The sequence below is a fragment of the Rosa chinensis genome, chromosome 1, assembly GCF_002994745.2.
Source record: "Rosa chinensis cultivar Old Blush chromosome 1, RchiOBHm-V2, whole genome shotgun sequence".
Classification (NCBI taxonomy): domain Eukaryota; kingdom Viridiplantae; phylum Streptophyta; class Magnoliopsida; order Rosales; family Rosaceae; genus Rosa; species Rosa chinensis.
Window position 1 is genome coordinate 16,931,890 of NC_037088.1, and position 23,136 is coordinate 16,955,025.

The following is a 23,136-nucleotide window of genomic DNA, read 5'->3' on the forward strand; positions in this document are numbered from 1 at the left end:
CTCATATCCAGTTACCAACTGGTACGCAGAAAATGGTTGGCTACCTGTGGGTCTGAAACGAATAAGTAAAGCTGCGTGCAATATTGCATAACCCCATGCAAATATAGGCAGGTTGGTGCGCATAACCAATGCCCTAGCCACCATATGTATTCTTTTGATGGTGGCTTCTGCGAGACCATTTTGTGTATGCACATGAGGTACATGATGCTTCACATCGATCCAAATAGATATGCAATAATCATCAAATGCTTTTGATGTAAACTCTCCAGCATTATCAAGCCTTATAGACTTGATAGGGTGATGAGCCCTTAAACGTATAATATGTGCTAGAAGTATTGCAGCATTTCTTGTGGAGAATAAAACGAAAAGTGACCAGATTGTCGAAGCATCCACCAGAACCATAAAGTACTTGAATGGTCCACATTCTGGATGGATAGGTCCACAGACATCTCTTTGTATCATTTGTAAGAATGGAATGTTTTGTTTTGTATCTTTAGCATAGGAAGGTCTCGATCCTGTTTTTGCTAAAGAGCAGGCTTTGCAATACGAGTGATGTGCCTTTGAAATAGTCAATGAGGCATAATGGGAGGGAGGTAGTGCTTCTGGTACTTCAGAAGGCAATGATTGCATTTGAGCAATACTAGAACCGACACCTTGCAGTGTGGTGGATTTTTCTCCCATTCTTCACTCAAAAGAAGGGATGTCCGTGTGAGTTCTTTAAAAATACGGATCATCATGTCACGAACTCGGTGCCATAGTCTGTCATGCAAAAGTCTGTATGAGTCAGTGTCCCACATTTCATTGTTGGTGACAATATAGGATTCAATGATCCGAATCGTAGTGAGGTACAGTCCACTAGATTGACTCATAAGTTTCTCTAAGATACGTTTCCTTCCACAGTCATTAGATGTAATATCAAGGTATTCAGTTCCATTCTCACGGTGTGTTTTTATATGATAACCGTTGGCACAAATAGCTTTGAAACTTTAACAAGGTTCGATTAGCTCTTGATGCATATAAAGCGTCTGTGACTTTAAATGTTGTGCCATTAGGCAGCAAAAATTTTGCAATTCCTCTCCATTTTATTAGTTGTGATAATCCAATCATCGTAGTCACAGAGGAATTATAGGCTATTAGTTCAATGAATAATTGCCTATTTCTTAATATTGTGTGGGTAGTCCCACTATCATCTAAGCACTCAAGTTCTCCTCCATTCATTTCTACAAATAAATTGGAGGTATTTAGAAAATATAACTCATATTCTTTAGAGTATTTCTATTTGCGTAGAATGGTATTCTTTTCATTCTAATAATTGTTCTCTTTTCTAGATGTATTGCTTTATATCTTTATAGTGCTATGTCGAACCATGTAAATATGTGTATAGAAATAAATTTGAATAAATTCAGTGCTTCAGAATAAAATTTGAAATTTATTAATAAGCCAACGATAATCAAATCAAAGTCTTTGTTCAGAAATCTTCTTCATCAATCCATGATTGAAAATAAACTTTAAGACCAAACAATAGTCTAATTAAAAGTGAGGCATTATGCCTTCACAACTGTCTTTGGAAAATAAAAACAGATCAGTCAAGATTGAGAGCATCCATTGACTTAGCAAGTTCCTCTTTGCCATTGAAGTCTGCAATTGTAAGGTTGACGTCTAGGTCATGACTTTCTTCTTCCATATAGTGAGCCTCTTGTTTTTTAGACTCTCTATACCTCTTGTAATTGGCTGCTACTCTATTGTTTGCTTGGCAGTTCTTGTACCAATGCCCAATGAATCCACACCTATAGCATGGTTCATTGTCAACTCTTTCCTTTTGCATCTTGTTTCCACAATCTCCATGTCCCTTTCCACGTGGTGCATTGTTGCCACGTGGGTAGGGATCAGCACGTCTAAACCCCCTTGCATTGGAGTTATTTCCACCTTTCATTTTTCCATAATGAGTCTCGGGAATTTTCTTTGTCCCAGTGGGCCTGGCATTGTTATTCAAGAGAATCTCATTTTGTCTCTCAGCCACTTGCAGTAGGCTTATCAACTTATTGAAGGTTGTGATTCTTTTGTTGTCATACTCCAACTGATACTGGTTCGCTAGTATAAAAGCTTAATTAGGAAAGGTGGTAAGAGTCTTGTAGATCATATCATCTTCTGTGATTTCACTTCCACAAAAATTGAGACGTGCCTTTAGGCGCAACATGTCCTTGTTGAAGTCATTGATCTTTTTATAGTCAAGCAAGCAGATTCCATTCCACTGAACAACCAGTCCTGGGAGCAAAGTATCGTGAATGTTCCCAAAATGTCCTTTAAGGGTATCCCACAGTGCTTTGGGTGTCTTCAACTGAAGGTACTCCCAGCGTAGGCTAGGATTAATATGTCGCCGCAGAAACATTAAGGCATCTGCTTTCACCTTATTAGATAGTTCATCATCTTTGGGGTCAGTAATGGTGGCAGTGTCATCTTTTGCCACAAAGGCAGTTTCCATATCGGAAACCCAACGATGGTACTCAAGTCCTTCTGAGTCCAAAATGTCAAACTCAGGTCGAGTTGGATCAGCCATCTACATAAAAACAAGAGGGAAGATATAAATTACGCAGTCATAAAGACATTCACGTGAATTATTTTCCAAAAATATGAATTAGATTTCAAGACCAAGATTCGTAATGGTCACATTTTTTTTTCCGATGCTATGTGACAATACTTTATCACAGTAAGTGTGTATTTATAATGTGCATGAACTTTCATTATCATGGCAAAACGCAATTCTTTTTGTATAGCATTCTAAACAAGTAATAATCATAGCACGTAATAAATAATAAAAACATAGCATATATTAAAATAAATTACATAGCATGCTCAAATTTCACAAATGTATACCAAAATATATGTTACACATAATAATAGCAATAATATATCATGCATAAAATAAAATGTAAACAATAGCATAATACGAAGCATGCATAGGCATAATTTATATAAGTGTAAATAAAATAAAACATGCTCAAAATTTCATGAATAAACCATTAACAATGAAGTATATTATCATGCTTAAAGGTAATTATATAAAACATAAATAACAAGGCATGCTTCAAATGATCAAAATTATCGACTAAACAGGCTTAATAACAAAATATAATAAAATTCACATGCTTTGTTAAAATCATGAAATAAAATAAAGAAAACATACTTGATTTCGAGAAAATAAAACAGTCCTAGCGCACGCGCGTGTTGATACAGGCGTGCGTAGCGATGTTTTTGTGCTTAAGATTTCTCCCTTTCTCTTTTCAGCAGTGGGCCAGGTGATGTGGGGGCACTGGGCAGCGTGTTGCAGGTGCCTCTTCTTCTGGGTGCAGCAGCTGGGATCGGTGATTGGTGGGATCGGTGATCTGGACTGCTGGGATCTGTGTTTGGGGCTGGGGTTGCAGCAGGGAGCGGGGCTGGGCTGCAAGGGGTCGCCGGTGCTGGGTATCGGCGCAGGCTGCTGCTGGGATGGGCTGCAAGGCTGTAAAGCAACTGCTGCTGCAAGGTGAGGTCGGCCGGTTGTGGGTAGGCGCAGGCTGTGCTACAGGAGTGGACGAGGCCCGTCTTGACTGTGCAGGTGGGAGGCCGCGCGCGATTTGGGATGAGGAGGAGGTGCAACGCTTGGCGAGGCTGGAGACCGGTCTGTGGCTGCTGGGATCTGCGAAGGTGGTGTGCTGCTGTTGCTGATGCAGGCAGTTTGTGTGCAGAGGAGGCCCGTGTGGGCTGGTGGTGGTGTACTGTAGTGGTGACGGCGGAGAAGAAAATAAAATTTTTCTTTTTCTTCTAGGTTTTTTTTTTCTTCGGGAATAAGAAAGTAACAAAAAAACTGATTTTTTTTCTTGGCTATTTACTCTGAGCGTGCTGATAACGTGTTAAAGTAAATTGAGATTGGAATTGGTCTACTAATTTCATTTCATAGTCCCTTTATATAGGGATAGAATTACAACGGAAGTATTAATTACATTAAATACATTGATTGTTGATTGATCTATAATTGTGCTGATTGATGGTAATCACTGATTCCTTGATTCCCTCTCCGTCAATTGCTTTGACGAAGGCACAATATGTTTTTCCTTTAACACTCTCCCTTGTGCCAAGTCAAAGACGAAATGGTGCATGAGTTGTTGCCTCAGTAAAAACCTTGCCAAGTAACAATATCTAATAATACAATATAAATAGACGAGTAATGTCAAACTGATTGATTTCCAATTTCGATTATTTAGATTGCACAAAATGCTCATATGCCTACTAATGTATTTAAGTTATTAGTTCTATGTAAATATATGCCTTCCATGACAAACAAGGTATGCATTTATCAAATTCGACCGTTAGATATTATCATGACAGACATAAATTGTTATGGTCAAAATTTTAATTTTTTTCGTCGTAGTTTGGGTCTCGATCCACGTGGTTAACCGTAAACCCTAAATACACATAAAACTAATATGTACATAACCGCTTATACGCAACTTCTTTTCTCAAGCTATCAGCTCTGACACTCTCGTGGACATAAGGTATATCAACAAATGTAAAATTTTTAGAAATTTTATCTTCTCGTGGTTTCACTCTAAGGCTCCTCTTAGATGAGTATAAGCGTATAAAGGGTTAACCGCTTTGATCGATGTTGAAATGACGGCGGAACGAGTTAATTATTTTTTATACAGTACCTATTAATACGCTACAAATAGATGAGTAATGTCAAATTTATTGATTTTCAATTTCGATTATTTGGATCGCACAATATCTTTATATGTCTGCTAATGGGATCTAAGTTGTTTATCAGTTGTATCAGATATTATACTGTGAGCCCCAAAAAATATTTAAGATGTGAAAACGCAATTAGTCGAGATTGAGTTTACGATCTAGGTAATTATAAAAAGGTACTCAAGAATATTTTCAGAAATTTTTATAAGTGAAATCCTTAATTTAAAAGTTGGATAATAAAGTACACAAAAAGATGAGTTTGTGAGAATTTTCGGAAAATTTTTCGGATACCGAGCTATTTATAGTAATTTTTTGAAGTTTTGGAATTATGGAAAATCATTTAAGAGAAATAGAAAAGACCGCGGTGCAATCTGAACCATTGAAATTATTCAATGCTTGATCTTAACCATTGAAATTCATTTAGAAGGGGGTTTTAAAGACCAGATGGGGATCGTACGACCCAGAACCGTCAAGAATCTCGAACCCGATCTCACGACTCGGCGACACTAAAACTTGACCCGACCTCATGTCTCGATTTCGGCCACCTCAAATCGACGGACCAATGGCGACTAAACCCTCTCGGCGGCATGGTGTGAGCTGTGACCTCAGATCATCCAATAGGCGACTGTACGACTTCGAGAAGCCGCTGCAACTACGCTAGCTTTCTAGCCATTTTCGGCGACTTCGGCGGCGGTGCAGCTTGCATGTTGTACAGAAGTTGGTCTACTCGTCGTGCTCTACATGTCTATGAAAGTAGTGCTTCGATTTGATTACGTTTTGGAGAAATTGTATTTTGGGTGCTTTAGGATTTTTACTGTGATTGCGGTTTCTGGCAGCAATTTCGGACTTCTGACTCTTTTCCGGTAGCTATATATATCCTGGTCCCAGAACTCGGAAGGATGATAGGTCGAACCAGATGGTTGGCCGAGCTGAGTTGATGATCTTGGGTAAGTTCTACAGTTGCGGTGCCGTTGTCGTGGTGGCAGTTTCGATCGATCTTCATTGGTTTTCTTAATTTTGATTTGTGTTGTGAGTTGTGCATGTGTGTTGAACGTTGATATCCGGTTGAATTCATAAACGCATAATTCGTTAAGTTTGGAAATGAGAACAAAGCGAGAAGACACACGAAAGTGGCCAAAGTTTCAGAGTATGGTCAAAGGTTCGAAGGAAGATGAGTCACGAAACCCTTTCAAGGAGGTGATTGAGGCAATATGGTAATTAACCTTTAGAGCTATCTGTCCAAGAATCAAACACATAGTGCGGCTTCTGGGTTTGTCATTCCTCCACCAACGTACTGTTCTCTCACCTCGCCTCCGAGTTCTCATTCAACTTCAACAGATGTGTGGGAGTGCCTTCCTCTTCGATTAGGCGGACCACGACTGATTGGCACGTGAATGACCATTTCACCCCTCCATTGAGAGGGATGGCGCCACAGTAAAAGAGCCTTTTACCCACTGCAACTACCTTGTCGTTTGTGAAAGATTTAATGACCATTTTGCCCCTCCGTTAACTTCTGTTTAGGGCGTACCATACGCAGGGTGCATTCCAGAAATTGCCCTCCATCGGAAAAGAGCCACAACAATATATGTAGTTATATTAGGGGTTTACTCCTACTCTAGTACCTAGGTCTTCTGAGATAAAACTTCACATCAATTGTTGTGTAATTAATTATTGTCTAACTGGAAAGACCTCCAGACCTAGCTACCAATGATTGGTAAATGCTTGTGTGAGAGAATGGGTCGTTCTTGTATGTGTCTACTATTCATATATCCCATGCCATAACTATTTTGTAGTATCCCTTTGACCTAGTTTGCCGTTCGATTTCTTAGTAGGAGAACTTAGGATATATTAATTAGTAGGACATTTGAACAATAACAAGGTTTGGGTTAGTCACTAACTATGTTGATCGCTTTATCTCAGGGCATCTATTGTTGCCAAGATATAACTGTACATACGAACCAATACTCGACTAGCACAAGATTTCATACTAACTACCAGACCCCGTAGGGCCAACCGAGTGCCATATCATGGACCGGGCCTAATACCCACCATGATGGTGCTCACAATGGGTGATATCTTGGGTGACAAAGGCGGGGGTCTGCCCAGTAGAGCTCACCAGACTATACACCGGAACTTGCTATAACCATGAAGGGATGAACTGCATTCCACATCGAAGAAATGGGAAACACCTTTCCCATCATGAAGTATACAAGTCAGACTTAACCACCTTCAACAAGATAATAACTTCTCCTTCATCACTATTACTCTGTCAAATTAGCAATATAACCTGATTTCAGCATCGGAGAGGCATAAACCGTCCGGTACGGTTTATACCTCTGACATTGTGTATTCTCCTTGACAAGGTCCCAGAGTCATTTTGGTACCTGCCAGTTGGTCTAGCATTCTGCTTGACGTACCCAGAGAAGTCACCAAAAACAATAACCTCCATTACTTAAGGATGCAATATATGGAGTTTGCTGGAGGAAATTTTAGCTTGATTGTATCACGCATAACCATTTTTATTCATATGAAAATTGAGTATCTCACCGGTGATATAGACAATGATTTTGCCAAATGTGGGTAAATTTTTTGTGTTCATAATTCTTATAGTTTATTTTATTAATTTATTTACTTTTCTATGGGTATATTTTGCTATCATTGTCAAGGAAAAACAGTTCATTCCCTCACCAAAGACATTTTCAAGTTCATAATTCCTACTTAATTACACTCAATTATTTTTACAAATGTATAAAGAAAGGCACATCGTCTTTTACAAATGCATTATCATTTCATAATGTATAATAGTACCCCATTATATTTGGCCGGGATTACAGATGGATACCTACTGCGGAGGTCAATAGGTATCACACATTCACACAACAATCAAATAAGTTTCCCCTATTTTCATTAGCACATATACCTTGTGTCATAAAAGTTAATTGAAATAGGGACTTATTTTCAGTTGAGAATTGAACAAGAATTTCCTTCAGCCATACCTAAGGGCTAAGGGAGTTTAAGAGAGGTCTAATTCGATTATGACTTCCGCCACAGAAGCGGATCGGGTCCAAGCCGAACCCTTTTGAAAAAAATTATCTTGTCTAGCTAGTTGTCTTAATATTGTCAGAAAGACAGAAAACACCAATAACCCTATTCTAGGCCGTGCACCAAGATGAACACGGAGAGCTTCTACCAAATACAAATATCTCATATAACACTATTAAGATTAGGGATTATTCGCATATATCCATGCATGGATATATAACAGATCACGGTCGCTAGTTTTGCTCAAACCTATTCACCACAGTACATCGTTCATCATAGTCAATATTGGTGCGTGGAATCGTTACATTCCTGGGGTTTCGACCCAAAGCTTCAAAGGTATCAACCTTTGACCCTTAATCGCGCCAGATTGCGCATATGAGGGATACCTTTGTTACCTTTATTTCTGTATATCAAGTTATCAACCTAGAAAGGCTAATCCAAGCAAAATTCATCTACCTAGCCTCATTGAAGAACGAAGAAGAAGATCAGTTTTCATTCTCCAGATGACCTCATCAGATTGATGTTCCAAATGCTTGATGTTTAAGTTAAATGATTGTTTCTCTATGGATGTGTTTCTGCAACAAACTCAACACATCTCATGTAATTGGGGGTCCAATTTCCAACGTATATCTTTATATGTCACTAATGCACATCTTTTTGATAAAGCCTGCTAGGGTTCCAATAATTTAAACCCTATGTGAAATTCAAATCAAAGAAATGCTTAATATGGCCTTTAATTTTGATGACCCTTTTATTTAATCGCATCTGATTGGTCTCTTTCTGACCTTGCAATTGTAGTCTCACTAAGTTTACTTGCGTGAGGGATTTAATTGTTATTCTGGGAATACACATGGACTCAACAATGATTAATCAATAACAAGCATAGCTAGCTTTTTTTATTTTATTTTATTTTATTTTCACTATTGCTTCACTATTGCTTCTTTCTCTCTTCTCCGGCATGCGCTTTCGATTAGTATCGACCCATTTGTGCAAGCAGTTCAGTAAGCCAAAATAGATAAAGCTGTAAAGCAATGCACGTAATTGGTTTCATGAAAAGACATTCAGCAAATGAGGGCTCAGATAGAGATGAAATTTTTGACCAGAAAACACTTTCCAAAGTGATGAGTACCCTATTAGATTCAATAATACAAAGCCTTTTTGGTCAAACAAATTGATTAGCTTTTCTCTACGTGCATGATGAAAAGTTGCAAAGAAAAAAAGAGCCAACACAAAATGTTTTTGTCCATTTGCTGCTTAAAGGGTTTTCATTTAAGACATCACAAAGATATGTTTATTGTCTAAAATTAGAGTAAATTGCCTGGTGGAAGTGTCTGCTGACGTTTCAGTAAATTTGCCTAGTGAAGGCAACAAGTTTGTGTATGAATAAGAAAACGATGAAATTGGGTTTGTTCGATTGGAAAGGCTGAGTCTAGCTAGACAATACATTGATTGAAAGAGCTATCTCACTCCACTTAATAAAACTCTATGGAGAAAAATTATTGAATATGGACTGGGCAGTACTTGAATCAATTTGTTAAAGTACTTGATGATTAGTGACATTAGTATTGATACTTTTTTGTAATCATAGAGTTGTTAGTTATGCTTCATCAGGTATGAGTCCATTAAGGTTTGATCTACCTGCGATAGCTTTTTCATGGCATGTCAAGTGGTACGCATTCATTATTAGTTCAATTTACCATCAAAAGTAAAAGGTGAAAACGCCACTAATTTTTTATTTTTTATTTTTTAATTTGTACATTATTGAACATTTGGACCTTTAATGAAAGAATGCAAATAAAAAGTACCCATTAAAAGTTATTGAAAACTTAAATCTCATTCTTTTACTGTTACCTTGAAATGGTACCAAAGTTCATTTTTCGTTACAACTAGAACATGAATAAAAAAATTGGTACCTAATGCCTCCTTTGGCCATCATTCCGACTAAAAGTGGCACTTGAGACTCCTCAAAACATCAAGAGTCAATTATCAATAACAGTTATGAAGGAGATAGACTAACATTTAGGACCTAAAAGGTGGATACGCACTTCCCCTTTATACTTAGGAGAGGATGATTGCACTTGATATGCGGCCATGTTTTTTTTTTTTTTTTCCTCTTGAACTACAAAGAGCATATATCATTGAGATCTCTCTAAATTTTGAACATTAAAACAAACTATTTAGAATAAATAAAATTTAAAATTACTAGTCCACATAACAGAGTATTCATAACCAAAAAGAAATAAGTGTACTAGAAGATTGCAGGACCAAAGACTTAGGAGAACTCTTCTCTCCTACTTTCCCGATTGCTCTAGGAGATTAAAGATCAAGCAAAGCGGTTGCAGTAGCTGACGTGAATCTGGTGCATTCAAGGCAGCATAAATCAAGGGTTTGAATTATACACTGAGCTCAATCTACAGCAATCTGCATATCATATCATATTGCATGTGATTGTTGCTTATTTTGTGGATCTAAACTGTTTACAATCTTATTGGAGTTTTAGGAAAGAGTGTTCAAATATCTTATCTGCATTTAAAGTCGTTTGAAATGCATATCAGATAAATATCTTTTGAGATATCAATTACATATTGTTAGTTAGGATTGATTGAGTCTCACGATCTGTTTGAAAAATCTTTCCATATTTATCTCAATTTGTGATCAATGTGATCGAATTGAGGGGGAGTTTTTTCTTCTATAAAAGGTTTTGAAACAACATCTCTAAAGTTAGAGTTTTTTGATTGAGAAATATCTTTGTGTTGCATAGTCTGCATAAACTAGTTTTACAAAACTTTCTTTTACTTTTGTTTATGCTCATTGCTTGCTCACTGCATTCTTCTCTTGCATAGTGCTTGAGATCAATGAGGCTTCGAGACAACGTTATATCAGAAGGCGTGTCCAAATTCTTCAATCTACTCAGATCAATTCACACTTTGTGTAGAATAGGTTATTCAGTTACTTGCTTGTTAGCATTGTTGTTAGTTAATGTGGTTGTGTTGAATACCACTACTTGTGAACTATAAACACTTTGTTTCATATTGAATTTGATTCTCATGTAGGCTACGTTATAAGCCTCACATTGAAGTTTTCTCAATGGTGAGGTTTACTCTGCGTTAGCAAATACTTGTGTCAAATTCCTCACAAATCTCTTATAGAAAGTAGCCAAACCATAGAAACTCCAAACCTCAGAAACTGTTTTTGGAGCAAGCCAGTTTCTGATAGCTCGTAATTTCTCTTCATCAACTTGAATACCTTCCTCCCTAACCACAAAACCTAGAAATACCAACTTATTGGTGCAAAAAGTACACTTTTTCATATTAATGTACAGTTTATTTTCTTGTAAAGCTCCTAGAACCTGCCTCTAATGTACCAGATGCTCTTCTTTGGTTTTGCTATAGATTAATATATCATCAAAATAAACTACAACAAATGAACAAATAAAAGGATGAAGAACCTTGTTCATAAGCTACACAAAAGCGCTGGGTGCATTAGACAACCCGAATGACATCACCATCCACTCATATAATCCATCCTTGCTCTTGAAAGGTGTCTTCGACTCATCCTCTGGCTTGGCTTGATTCAAATTTGGTGGTAACCACTTTGATGATCTATCTTTGAAAACACCTTGGGAACCCTCCAATTCATCAAGCATATCCTCCAAATGAGGAATAGGAAATTTGTACTTGATGGTTATCTTATTGATGGCCCTGCTATTAACACACATCTGCCACTGATTGCCTTTCTTAAGAACTAGGAGGACTGAAACTGCACCTGGACTCATACTTTCATGAATGAATTGTTTCTCAACAAGTCTTCAATCTACTCCCTCAAAATCTCATTCTCCATGGGACTCATGTAGTAATGGGCCAGATCTGGTAAACTCGCTCTAAGAAGAAAATCAATCTGATGCTAAATGTCCTTCATAGGTTGTAACTTGTTAGGAAGCTTATTTGAAATCAGCTCCTCAAACAACCCCTAACATCTACGTACTGTACTTCCGTAGGGATTATCGTGTCTTCTTTTTCCGTAGTCAACAACCCCTTAACTACCATTGGATAGATAACCTTATATTCTTCAAAGGCTTCCTCCATCTCGTACTCATAGCTAGACAAGGTCAGAAAACACTCCATTTTCTTTTCTCCAGATTTCTCAAATTGTGACATAAGAGCCATAGCAATTTTATGACTATTCCACATAAATATCATCACATTATCTCTGCCCTTATAAGTCACATCCACATTATATTGCCAAGGTCACCCAAACAAAATAAAATATGCATTCATATCAATAACATCACACAACACATAATCTTTATAATGCTTATCAATGGAAACCAAAACCTTACATGACTCAACAACTCAAACTTATGGACCTCTCTTGACCCATCCTAGAGAATAAAGTGCTTCATGAGGCTGCGTAGGTAATTGTAAGTACTCCACCAACTTCCTAGATACAAAATTTTCACAGCTCCCATTATCCACAATAAGATTCCACACTTTGTTATTGATGGAACAAAGTGATCTGAATATACTACGTAGTTGCCCATCTTCTTTAGGAGACAATAAGATCCTTTGGAGCATAATATTAACTTTTTCAGGAGACTCATGCACTTCAAACTCAGCCACTACATATTCATCACTCCTTCCTTCTTCTTCCTCATCTTTGTCAAAATCATCAATAAAGGCATATTGCTTTCTTTCACGACAATCATTAGACCTGTGTCCAAGTTTGTTGCACATGTAGCAGACATCTGTAGTAGGTCTAGCATAATAGTTAGGCCTCTAAATTGGGGCCCTATTTTGAGCACCATTAGAACTACTAGAGCTACAGAACCGCTAGTCCCTTTAGGAAAAGGATTAGAAGCCCTAGGAGTACTCCCTGTATTCTGCAGCATACCCTTTCCTTTGCCCACTAAAAGATTCACCAACTTCGTGCTCCTCTTATAGGTATAGCTCTGGAAGGAAGAAGCTCGTGAAGTCTTCTTTAACAATTTTTCTTTCAACGCTAGGCTTGAAGCCTCTGTCATAGTCCACACAGTTTGCATCCCAATTTTCTCCTGAATAGAAGGTTTCAGTCCACTGATTTAGTGAGTCACCCTATGACTATCAGATTTTGCCAAGTTATTATGCTATGAAAGGTGTAAAAATTTAGCAGTGTACTCGATCACAGTCCTAGTGCCTTGGACGCACTCAATATACATCTGGTACAAAGTTTGTTCATTGTCCACTGGCAGTAACCTGTCCATCATCAATTGTTTTATTCTTCGCCATGTTTTGACTCCTTGCTTCCTCTGCCTCTACCGAGACTTCTTCAACTAATCCCATCAAACTATAGTAGTACTCTTGAGACCGAAAGCAACCATCTTGACTTGCTTGTATTCCGGAGCCCCCATGGTCTCAAGAATCTATCCACCTCAACCTACCATTTCAAAAATTTCTCCGTGCTCATGTGACAAAAAAAGTAAGGAATATCTTCCTTGATTCTAAAATACTGGTCAGCTTGACCTTGTTGATTAGATTGCACAATTTCTTCTTCGGATTCATTTTCAGAATTGTTAATAACTCCACCACCACCACATGGAGCCCTATCACGTTGTGCTCCTTCCCCGCCTCTATTTCGGTGGTTGTTGTTGTTGTTATTCCTCCTTTCCAACAATCCATGAAACTCTCCCATTTGCGAGGTCATAGTCGCATTAATAACAGCGGTAAGAGAGCTCAAATCTACTGTGGTAACTGAAGCAGCACGCTCGTCACCCATAAATAACCAAGGTAAATTAAAGAGAAATGGAAGACCTGCTCCGATACCACCTGACGTAGTTGGAAGTAACGGGGTTTACAAGCTATAAAACCTAAAACAAGAATTCTGGAGTCCACCAGAGAGTATGAGAAAACTCTCAATTTGATTGATAATAATATGAAAGATAGATTTTGCAACTGTTTAAGACTGCTTAAATACTAGAAAACAAAGGGCAACTAACAATCAAGCCTAAAAGCCCACGAATTAAAGGAAAACAAATCCAAAACGAACTAGAAAACCTAAATTGCTGGAAAATAATAAAATGCAATGTTAAGGCCCGAAATCACCTCAGAAGCCCGAAAAAGCTCATACATAGTGGCAAATCCATGTGCTTGACTCTTGGCTTTATTCCCTTCTCTGAAAGGTATAATAATTAGTATTTTGACACCAAACGCCAAATTTGCAGCTAGTCTTCAAATCCTAGCTGCCCTCCGTTCTACTTCAATGCATCGAGACCACAGGGGCTCCACGTCATTCCATATATGTTGTCCATGTGTATGGCTTGGAAATTCGCCACACGTGTGAGGACGTGTTGAGAGTATGAATCCCACGTGGGAAAATGGAGGCCTTGTAAATAGGTTTATAAGAATTTGGGACTACTATTCATTCATTGCCAATTGATTTTGGATCTGAATCCCATATTACTTTATTAGTTTTTACTGTATTAGTTAACGTAGCACATATGAGTTCGCATCAGGAGATTAATATTATTCGATGAAATATATAATATTGCTTAAATAATGCAATTAATTTCACAGAACAGGAAGACACATAAGTTGATAACTTCCGAATCGAAAGAGAGCAACCAGTGAAATAAAAGGCGAAAGGAAAAGAAGAAGAAAAAACAAAGCGAGAACAAGTAGCTTTCGTTTTTCTCCCATTGAGAACTGCCTCAGAAGTTCCAACACATTTACAGCCTTTGTGGGACATGCCACTTTCCCCCACTCAACCAACCAACCAGCACCTGCACTTGCACTTGCACTGAATTGAGTCCCATCAGATTTTGCAGAAAGCAAACACATTTCTTTGCTGCTATAATTGTCTTAGCTAGGTAGGCCGATATGCTTATTCCCCTATCGTTTCAATCAACTTGGAAGGCAAACAAGATGAGCAAAGACACCACCACTACTCGACTCGTCTGTGCTTTGTCCATAGAGTCCACGCGCATGTCCCTCGGAAATGTGTCGCCCCAGGCAAAGAGAGATGGACTACTGGCTTCTGTATCGTACGATGCACATTGAATCGATGGATTCACCCGTATCCGATGTCGATGGAGTATGAAAAAGATGGTTTGTCATGTGTCCCTGCTGTGATTCTTTCTCTCTTTCTCTCGCAGGTGACGAATCATTTGAGATGATTGGGAGCTGATTAGACCCCCATTTGTATATCTACCATTTTGGTGCTAGCTCCACTCGTTACATGATGATCATGAGGGTTCAGTAGACCTGTTCATCTGGGAACCACTTGCTATACTTGTTATATACCATGCATGAACATATACTTTGACATTTACTGAAAGATAGAATCTGTGGGAATAACTCTAATTACTAGCTAACTATTTAGTCAAATTAAGTAAATGATATTATTCTAAAAAAAAAAAAAATTAAGTAAATGATAGTTGCAATGAAACTTAGAACCTTCTAGAGAAAGAAGGGGCTTGGAATATTCTGAAATTGCAGAATATAGATTTCATTCATCTACCTAGGGCTGGCTAGAATATCTCATTTCAATTTTTTTTGGACAATTTTTATGTTGGTACGTTAAAGATTATGCTGCTTATGCAAGGAGAATTTGGATAAGAGTGGAAGGTGGCTTATGCCCAACTCCACTGTGAAGTACGTCGTTGCCGTTTCTAGATTTGCTCTTACATCTATTATTCTATATATCTGGAATCGGAATATAATTGGATTGGATAGAATCATGGAATCTCTACCTTATTATAACGGTAAAATCGTATCAACTACTCAGTTATTACTACCCTTTTAAAAGTTTTTATTTTTCAATTTTGATGAGAAATGGAAAGATATATGGATAAAGACTTTATATATATATATAGATTTTATCCAGAGCGGAGCTCCGCTTTGAAATTAACTTGTGAAGTTCGAGTTTTGGGTCACTTTTGGTCGCACATCCACATCTCGACCGTCCCGTTTTTAGGTATTAGTGTGTAGATCATTTCTGCAAATTTTCAGCCAAATTGATGATCGTTAAGGTATCTAACTCGCTTAAACCAATGGACGGACTGAATCTGTCAACCTGAACCATACTAGCTTTAAGGCAGTTATCAATGCCTTAACGAGCATCATTTTGGCTGAAAATTTGCAGAGATGATCTATACTCTAGTACTTAAAAACTGAACGGTCGAGATGTAGATATGCTACCGAAAAGTGACCAAAAACTCGAACTTCACACGTTAATTTCAAAGCACAGCTCCGCTCTGGATAAGATCTGTGTGTGTATATATATATACACAGATCCTATCTAGAGCGAGGTTAGGGTTTAGATGATAGGTTTAAATGATAACAAACTTACATGTTTTACTATTGTTAAACCCACATTTTATTGTATTTAATGCTTAAAGAAATATAGATTATACAACACAAGTTTGCGTTTTAACATCGTTATTGATTTAAGAACCGATGACTGATACTGTTATAGACATCGGTTCCCATAAACATTTCTTGTTCTTCATGATTTTGAAGCATAATTTGCCACGTATACCACGATTTTAGATTCAATATACAAAGTCTAGTATTGTAAGAACCGATATATTTACTTACATTAACATCGGTGGGTAAGAAAAAAATGATGTCTGGTACTCAGTAATATATCGTTATTGACAACAACCGATGTCTGTATAGTTTAGTAACATCGATTTTCATTTTGGAACTGATCTCTGGTACACAGTAATATATCGTTATTGACAAACAACCGATGTGTGGATAGTGTGGATAGTTTAGTAACATCGATTTTCATTTTGGATCTAATGTTTGGTACTCAGTAATATATCGTTTTGGACAAAAAATCGATGTTTGTATATTTTAGTAACATCGATTTTCATTTTGGAACTAATGTATCTCTATTACTGGACATCAGTTTTTATGGTTAAAACTGATTTTAACTTTATATCTAGACATCAGATTCTATAAAGAAGATGATGTCCACAAAATATGTAGCTGTTGCTATAAATTGCGATTTCAACAGTTGACAAGAGTGATTTGAATATTGAGGTATTTTATCTGAAATCATCATCCTTAACAGTTTACAAAATGGACAAAATAAAACCCCAATTCACCTGCTACAAAACAATTTGGCTACAAAATGGAATGGATCAATTATTCATAATGATCCAATAAACATGGCTATGAGAAACAAATAAGGCAAAGCTTCTTTCTTGTCTACAGTTTACAAAATGGACAAAATAAAACCCCAATTCACCTGCTACAAAACAATTTGGCTACAAAATGGAATGGATCAATTATTCATAATGATCCAATAAACATGGCTGTGAGAAACAAATAAGGCAAAGCTTCTTTCTTGTCTTCTTCAAGCTTCACTTTGACAAGAGTAGGAGCTCATCACAATTCCATGACAAGCAGCACTTGATCTTCTTATGTTGGGGGATATGGAACTTTGGGTATAGTTGGATGCTATCAAGTATGGAAAAAGGTCAGAGAACATGATTTGCTTCTGAGACCAAAAGGACGGTTTCACAGGTCTAGTTTCTGAAGCTGCATTTAGAATACAACACAATCAAAATTTTATTTCCTAGTCTCAAATGTGCAAAATATAATGATATCAACACATACATAATAACTGCACAACATGCAATTGCATAGCTGAACTGAAAATTGTAATTTATACCACCACTGTCAGAAATTTTCTCAGTAATCAGTGCCTGACTCTTTTGAAAGTACCACATGAAACTGTACCTGCATTAAAGCGAACAAGTCGACTAGGTTTCCCAAGATAGTCCGAAAACCATTTTGATGCATTAGCTCCCTCATCTAAGGCAGCACCAGACCATTCTCATATTGAAACTCCATCTGCTATTTCTTGTGGTGGACTCATAGAAATCTTTAGTACATCCATGCCAGGTGCTTTTAATACTGAAAAGCAAATGACAGATCCCTGCTAAGTTATTAAAACCAATGTTTTAAAATGCTGAGGCGTACCCTGAGGCTTTTTCGGGAGAGCCTCACAAAGGCGTTAGCCTCAAGGCTTAAGGCGTAAGCCTTACGAAAGAAAAAATTTATATGTATATATTCTTTAATTAGCCTCATATATAAAACATTGATAGGAAAGAAACACTAACAATTGTCATTCATTCTTTTAAGTAAGATAAATGGATTTCCCTAGCTCAGATACCATAATAGAAAATAAATACTGAGTATAAATTGAAGCACACTCAAAGCTTTATTCATTTGTAGATTTATAGGCATTGTACAACGGATCACAAATAAACTTTACATCAAATTAACTTGTAGTCTATCTCTTGGTAACATAAAGAAGAGGGAAACTCAATATACAAGATAAATGAACCTACCCATAATTACATACAACCAACTGAATAAGAAAATCAACATGTAAGAGACCTAGATAAGGTAGAACACATGCAGCAATTTAACAACCATTATATATCATCATATCGAAAGAAATCAAGATTAAATTTGAACTCAAATTCATAATCTGTGGTTCTTGAAATTATTTTCTGCAAATCTGTAACCTGGATGAAATTATTTTGCTCCAAGTGCGAAAAGTATCATTTTGGGAAGAAACAAAAAAAAAAGAAGTTTTCTGGGCGTATGCTTTCAGCCAGCGTTCAACGCCTTCATGCGCTTTCTGCGCCTTAGAGATCGCGTTTTGCGCCTCTTCGCCTAACCAGCAAAACTGACACAATCTTGACAAGGTTTCAAGAGAATAACTTAGCAGGACACTCTGAATTGGTAATGTAGTGATTGGCTGAAGCCATTTCACATCCTGTGAGCCCATGTTACCCATAAAATATTTCAATTGTTACTTCAGATTGCTACTTCAAATTATCAATATTGAAGCAATCATCTTACCTTCTAGCTGAGAGAGCGGGCAAATAGTCCAGCAACATATGATGCTAATCCAGAATCATTGGTCTGCAATTTCATTAACACAATGCTGAATAACTAAGCCAAAATGAAAAGTAACTACAAAGACTTTTATTTGGTCTGATATCAGAAGTAAATGGGTCCAACCTCATCAATCTTTCCAAGATCCAAATTTTCAAAGTTTTTCAATGTCAAACTTGGTGGCATAGTAAGCCTGTGAAGAACCATTAGACAGCTTTAGGACCTCATTACGCAAAATCAAGTTAAAGAAGATATATCAAACCTTAAAATGATATTTGATTGCATATGGAACATAGAAGCAGTATCATGTACCAAAAGAGCCACATAGTAACAGTAGATATCACATGAAATTCTTTATCTCCACGCGATATTCTTAAATTACCGCTCACCTGTTCTTGATATCAGCGTCCCTGCGCTTGAGCCTTGGAGTGTCAGCACTGAGGACTATTGCCTTGTAACCAGCCCTCTCAGCCCTTCTGACAAGTCGTGTAACCAGATTCCTGTCTTTGAACACCTGAACAATAAGCACAGTATTAATTGGTAAGGCTAATAATACAAGACAAAAGACAACCATGAAAGCAAACATTTAATAAAATCATTTCAAACTTGAAATGAAAATCCTGGTAGGAACTCAATACAAAATGCTTCAAAAGTAGTCTCGATTCATAAGAAGCACCATTCGACTTGATTGGAAGCCCAGAAACTCAAACTTCATAGTCTATAAAATAATTTTAGTTCATTCATTTGTGATAAGAAAAAATAGCTTTCGAAGGATCTTATGTGTATATAATTATTCCCAAATTCCCAGGATAATTATGAAAGCACTAGAGCTCAAGGTGTTATGTTACAACAGGGAATTAATAAGTGAATTTAGGCAAAAAACACATATGACAAGAACAAAAGTAAAGTTTCAGAAATTGGTCAGGCATGAACTTTACTCACATAGAGTTAGAACAAGCGAATACCAGGTCCTGTTGAGGCAACTTCTTTAATGCGGGAATTAGCCAGTGGACAATGTCTATAACAAGGTTAAGAATCCGCAACAAAACAAACATAAGAAATTCTAAATATATATATTCTAAATATATATATATAAACAGAAGTGAAGAACTCACGTGTTCTTAATAGTCAGGACCTCCTCCATTTGCTTCCCCTTTACCCATTCAGTAGCTGAAACAATAGACAAGCCCACCATTAGACAAATAACACAGATGGTATAGTACTGTACAATTCACTTTTTTTTTTGTTTTTTGTGAAGAAAATCTGTACAATTCACATGCAATTAGTGAATAATGCAGATCTGGCTGTATTATGAGTTAGCAGAAGTTTGCATACAGTTACTATGTTCCCACATTAGTTAGCACAAGTTTTACTAAGATACTAAACAAGAGGAACATATATATCAAAATTTCTTATTTTCATTTTCAAAATGATTTGAAAGCCAAACAATTCCAACAACTAAGAATGAAATGACTAACATAACAGGATTAAGTTGTCAATGTCACCTTTTTTGAAGAGTTGAAGAAATCTGTTCGATCACATAGGTAGAAGTATGCTAAGAGAACACTAAATTCAGATCTGCAAGAAAAATGAAAGGCACAGATCATCATTCTATTAGTCAAATACTAATATGCTTTGCTAGGACTCAAATACCAAACTTGATGCCAACCCATAATATATACTGCTGAGAATTCCAATCCTTAGCAGCAAAAACATAAACTTGATTGCAGAAAGTGAGACAAACATAGGAATAGCAAAAGCCAATATCAAAATGAAGCTAAAGACTCAACATTTGCATAAAAACCCATTATTAAAGAAATCCGACATACCAAACTTCACATTCTCCTACCAAACATACGAGATAACTCATTCAAACCCAAAAAAGAGTATCAAACATGCAAATCCCATAACAGATTAGAAATGTGTCCCCTAGAAAGCTGGGACTGGAATAAGTTTCAATAGAATCTTTACTTCCTCTACTTGAGTCACAGTGCAAAGCCTCCAAGGACAGAGTCAAAGTATCAAAGCACTCACTTAATTCCAAGATCGATAGGCTTTTGAATACTAAAATACCTCACAGTGTACCAAGCTGCACCTAACCACAACCCACCCAGAGTCAAAACGCACCAACACATAAACCCTAAAACAAAAATGAACAGAGAAACCCTAAAAATCTCACATTTGGAGAAAACAGGGGTCTAGCCACTGAGTTGCTCCAAAGACCTTGGCGGCCTTGGTGAGACGATCGCCGCTCTCGCCGACGGAGATGTTGAGGACGAGCTTCTGGACCTTGCCTCATGGGGTTCTCCGACGCCTGCAATTAGAGCTTTACGGAAGAAACAAATTGTTAGATTGCGAAATCAACACAGGCTTGTTCAGATTCGGGACAAGAGAAACAAAAAGAAGGGAAGAGAGAGAGAGAGAAGGTCCAGTGCTAAAGGGTTGTGGTGTTGAGAAGGCACAGCAGCCGAAGCTCAAAGACTAGGTTATAAGGGTTGCGAGTGATAAGGGTAGGATGCTGTAGAGGCGGAGGAGGAAGACGAGGAGGTCGGGTGAAAATGAGTTAGGGTTTGGGAATGACTCAAAGTCATTGCAAGTCGTGTGGGAAAAATAACTAAGTGTGGGGGGATGAAATTTTCAGTCCCCGCGTTTCTCAAATTTTTCAACTTAGTCCCTCCGCGTTTTTTAAAATTTTTCGAACGAAACTTTTCTCATCGGTTACGAAAGTAACCGATGTCCATAATAATAGTAGAAATCGGTTTTTTCACAAACTGATGTTAGCACGGTTTTTAACATCAGGTGCAATCCTGACCGATTTAATAGTGGTGATGTCTAATGACATTATTCTAGTAGTGTGTGTGTGTGTGTGTGTGTGTGTCTATCTCTCTCTCTCTCTCTCTCTCTCTCTCTCTCTCTAGAAGCCTTGGACAGGAGCAATACGATGATGTTTTTCCAATCAAATTCAAGTATCTTATTTGATTTGTGTTAATCATCAATCTTATAAACATACGAACGTAACACCGCACGATTCAATTCCCTGCCTTATAAAAATATTGTAATTAGGTATTACTTCAACCATAACTCTCGAACTTTTCTCTCTGAAAAACCCTAGGGCGAGAAGACTCTCCAGTTAAGATCGTATGCCCAGTCCGACCGCACGCCCTCGCGGCAGCTTCGTCGGACTGGCCAGAAGGGACTTTGGGTCCAGTAGCGGGTAGTCTAGTCGGAGTAGGGCTTATAGGGAGATGGCATCGCTGCCCTGGATGCTTGGTGAGTTTTACGGTGAGAGGCTACGGTGAGTCGGTGGTAGGACCGAGGGGCTGGTGTCACCAAATCCTAGGGACGATCGTGGATGGCCTGACAGGTGGTTTCAAGTGGTGGTGCGGGGTCGAAGGTCTCCTAGTGACAGCGCTGACTACGTGAGGGCACTGAGAACTTCAGGGGTCCGATAGGATCTATTGGATCTGAGCTGGTTTGGGTTGTCTAGCTCCGATCTGGGGAGGGTCGACGCTTCAAATGGGCGTGAGGACGGTGAAGGTGGTGTCGTTGCCGGTGGAGGGACGGTACGGATAGCGCGGACGAGGTGGAGGTGTTTTGGGTCCTGCAACCTGATGCTTGGGCTTGGGCCAGTTGGTTATTGGGTCTGGGCTTGGGCCTTGGACCTTAACTATTTTACTATTTTAATTTATTTGTTTTCAATTTTATTTAGGCATGCATGGCTTATTGCCAGCAATAAGTCCCTATTCTTTTTTGATAGGGAGATATGGGCTTTGTCCTGGTATGCACACTCAGTGTGCCTTGTCTGTCCTAGCGAGGCGGCGAGCTATTTACTTAATCAAATGGACGTAACCTCCTAGTGGCAGGATGAAATTGAGTGTCGCCGGATTTATTTCCGTGCGGCAACATAGTGGGAAAGCTGTGCTTTTTGTAATGATGTTTCTTCGTGATAGAGTTATCTTTCCGGTATGTCACCGCTATGTCAAAGCAAATGGAGTAGCCATTGATGCACTCTTTGCTAATTGGTGCTTGCGAGAATACATAGATTTTGTAGAGAATTCTGATATTATTTCGGGATTTTTTTTTATGCTTATTGTAATTTGGGGTTCAGACACTATGTCCTCCCATGTATTATGCAATTTCATTAATGAAGACTTGATGGCAGCCGCACCAGCCCCCTTTAAAATATATATATATATATATATATATATATATATATATATATATTGTAATGAATCTACACTCATTTTCCATTATCACAAGAATATGAGATAAGATTCTCATAGGAATCTTGAAAGAGATTTTGAATATAAAAATATGTAAAGGAAGCTCCATTTATTTCCGACAATGTTTGTATAGTGGATGGTAAAAGATTAAAGTAGAGAGCGATGTCGAATGAAATTTTGATAGACAGACCAGTAACAGTAAAAGAGTATATTTCAGTACGTACAGTTCCCTCCCCACTTGATATAAATATGTGTGA

At 37.8% G+C, this 23,136-nt stretch overlaps 1 pseudogene; it reads right to left on the minus strand.

Annotated features, from left to right (window-relative positions):
* Nucleotides 1–19,851, minus strand: part of LOC121053089 — a 49,387-nt pseudogene extending 29,536 nt beyond the window's left edge.
* Between the last annotated feature and the right edge of the window lie 3,285 nt (nucleotides 19,852–23,136).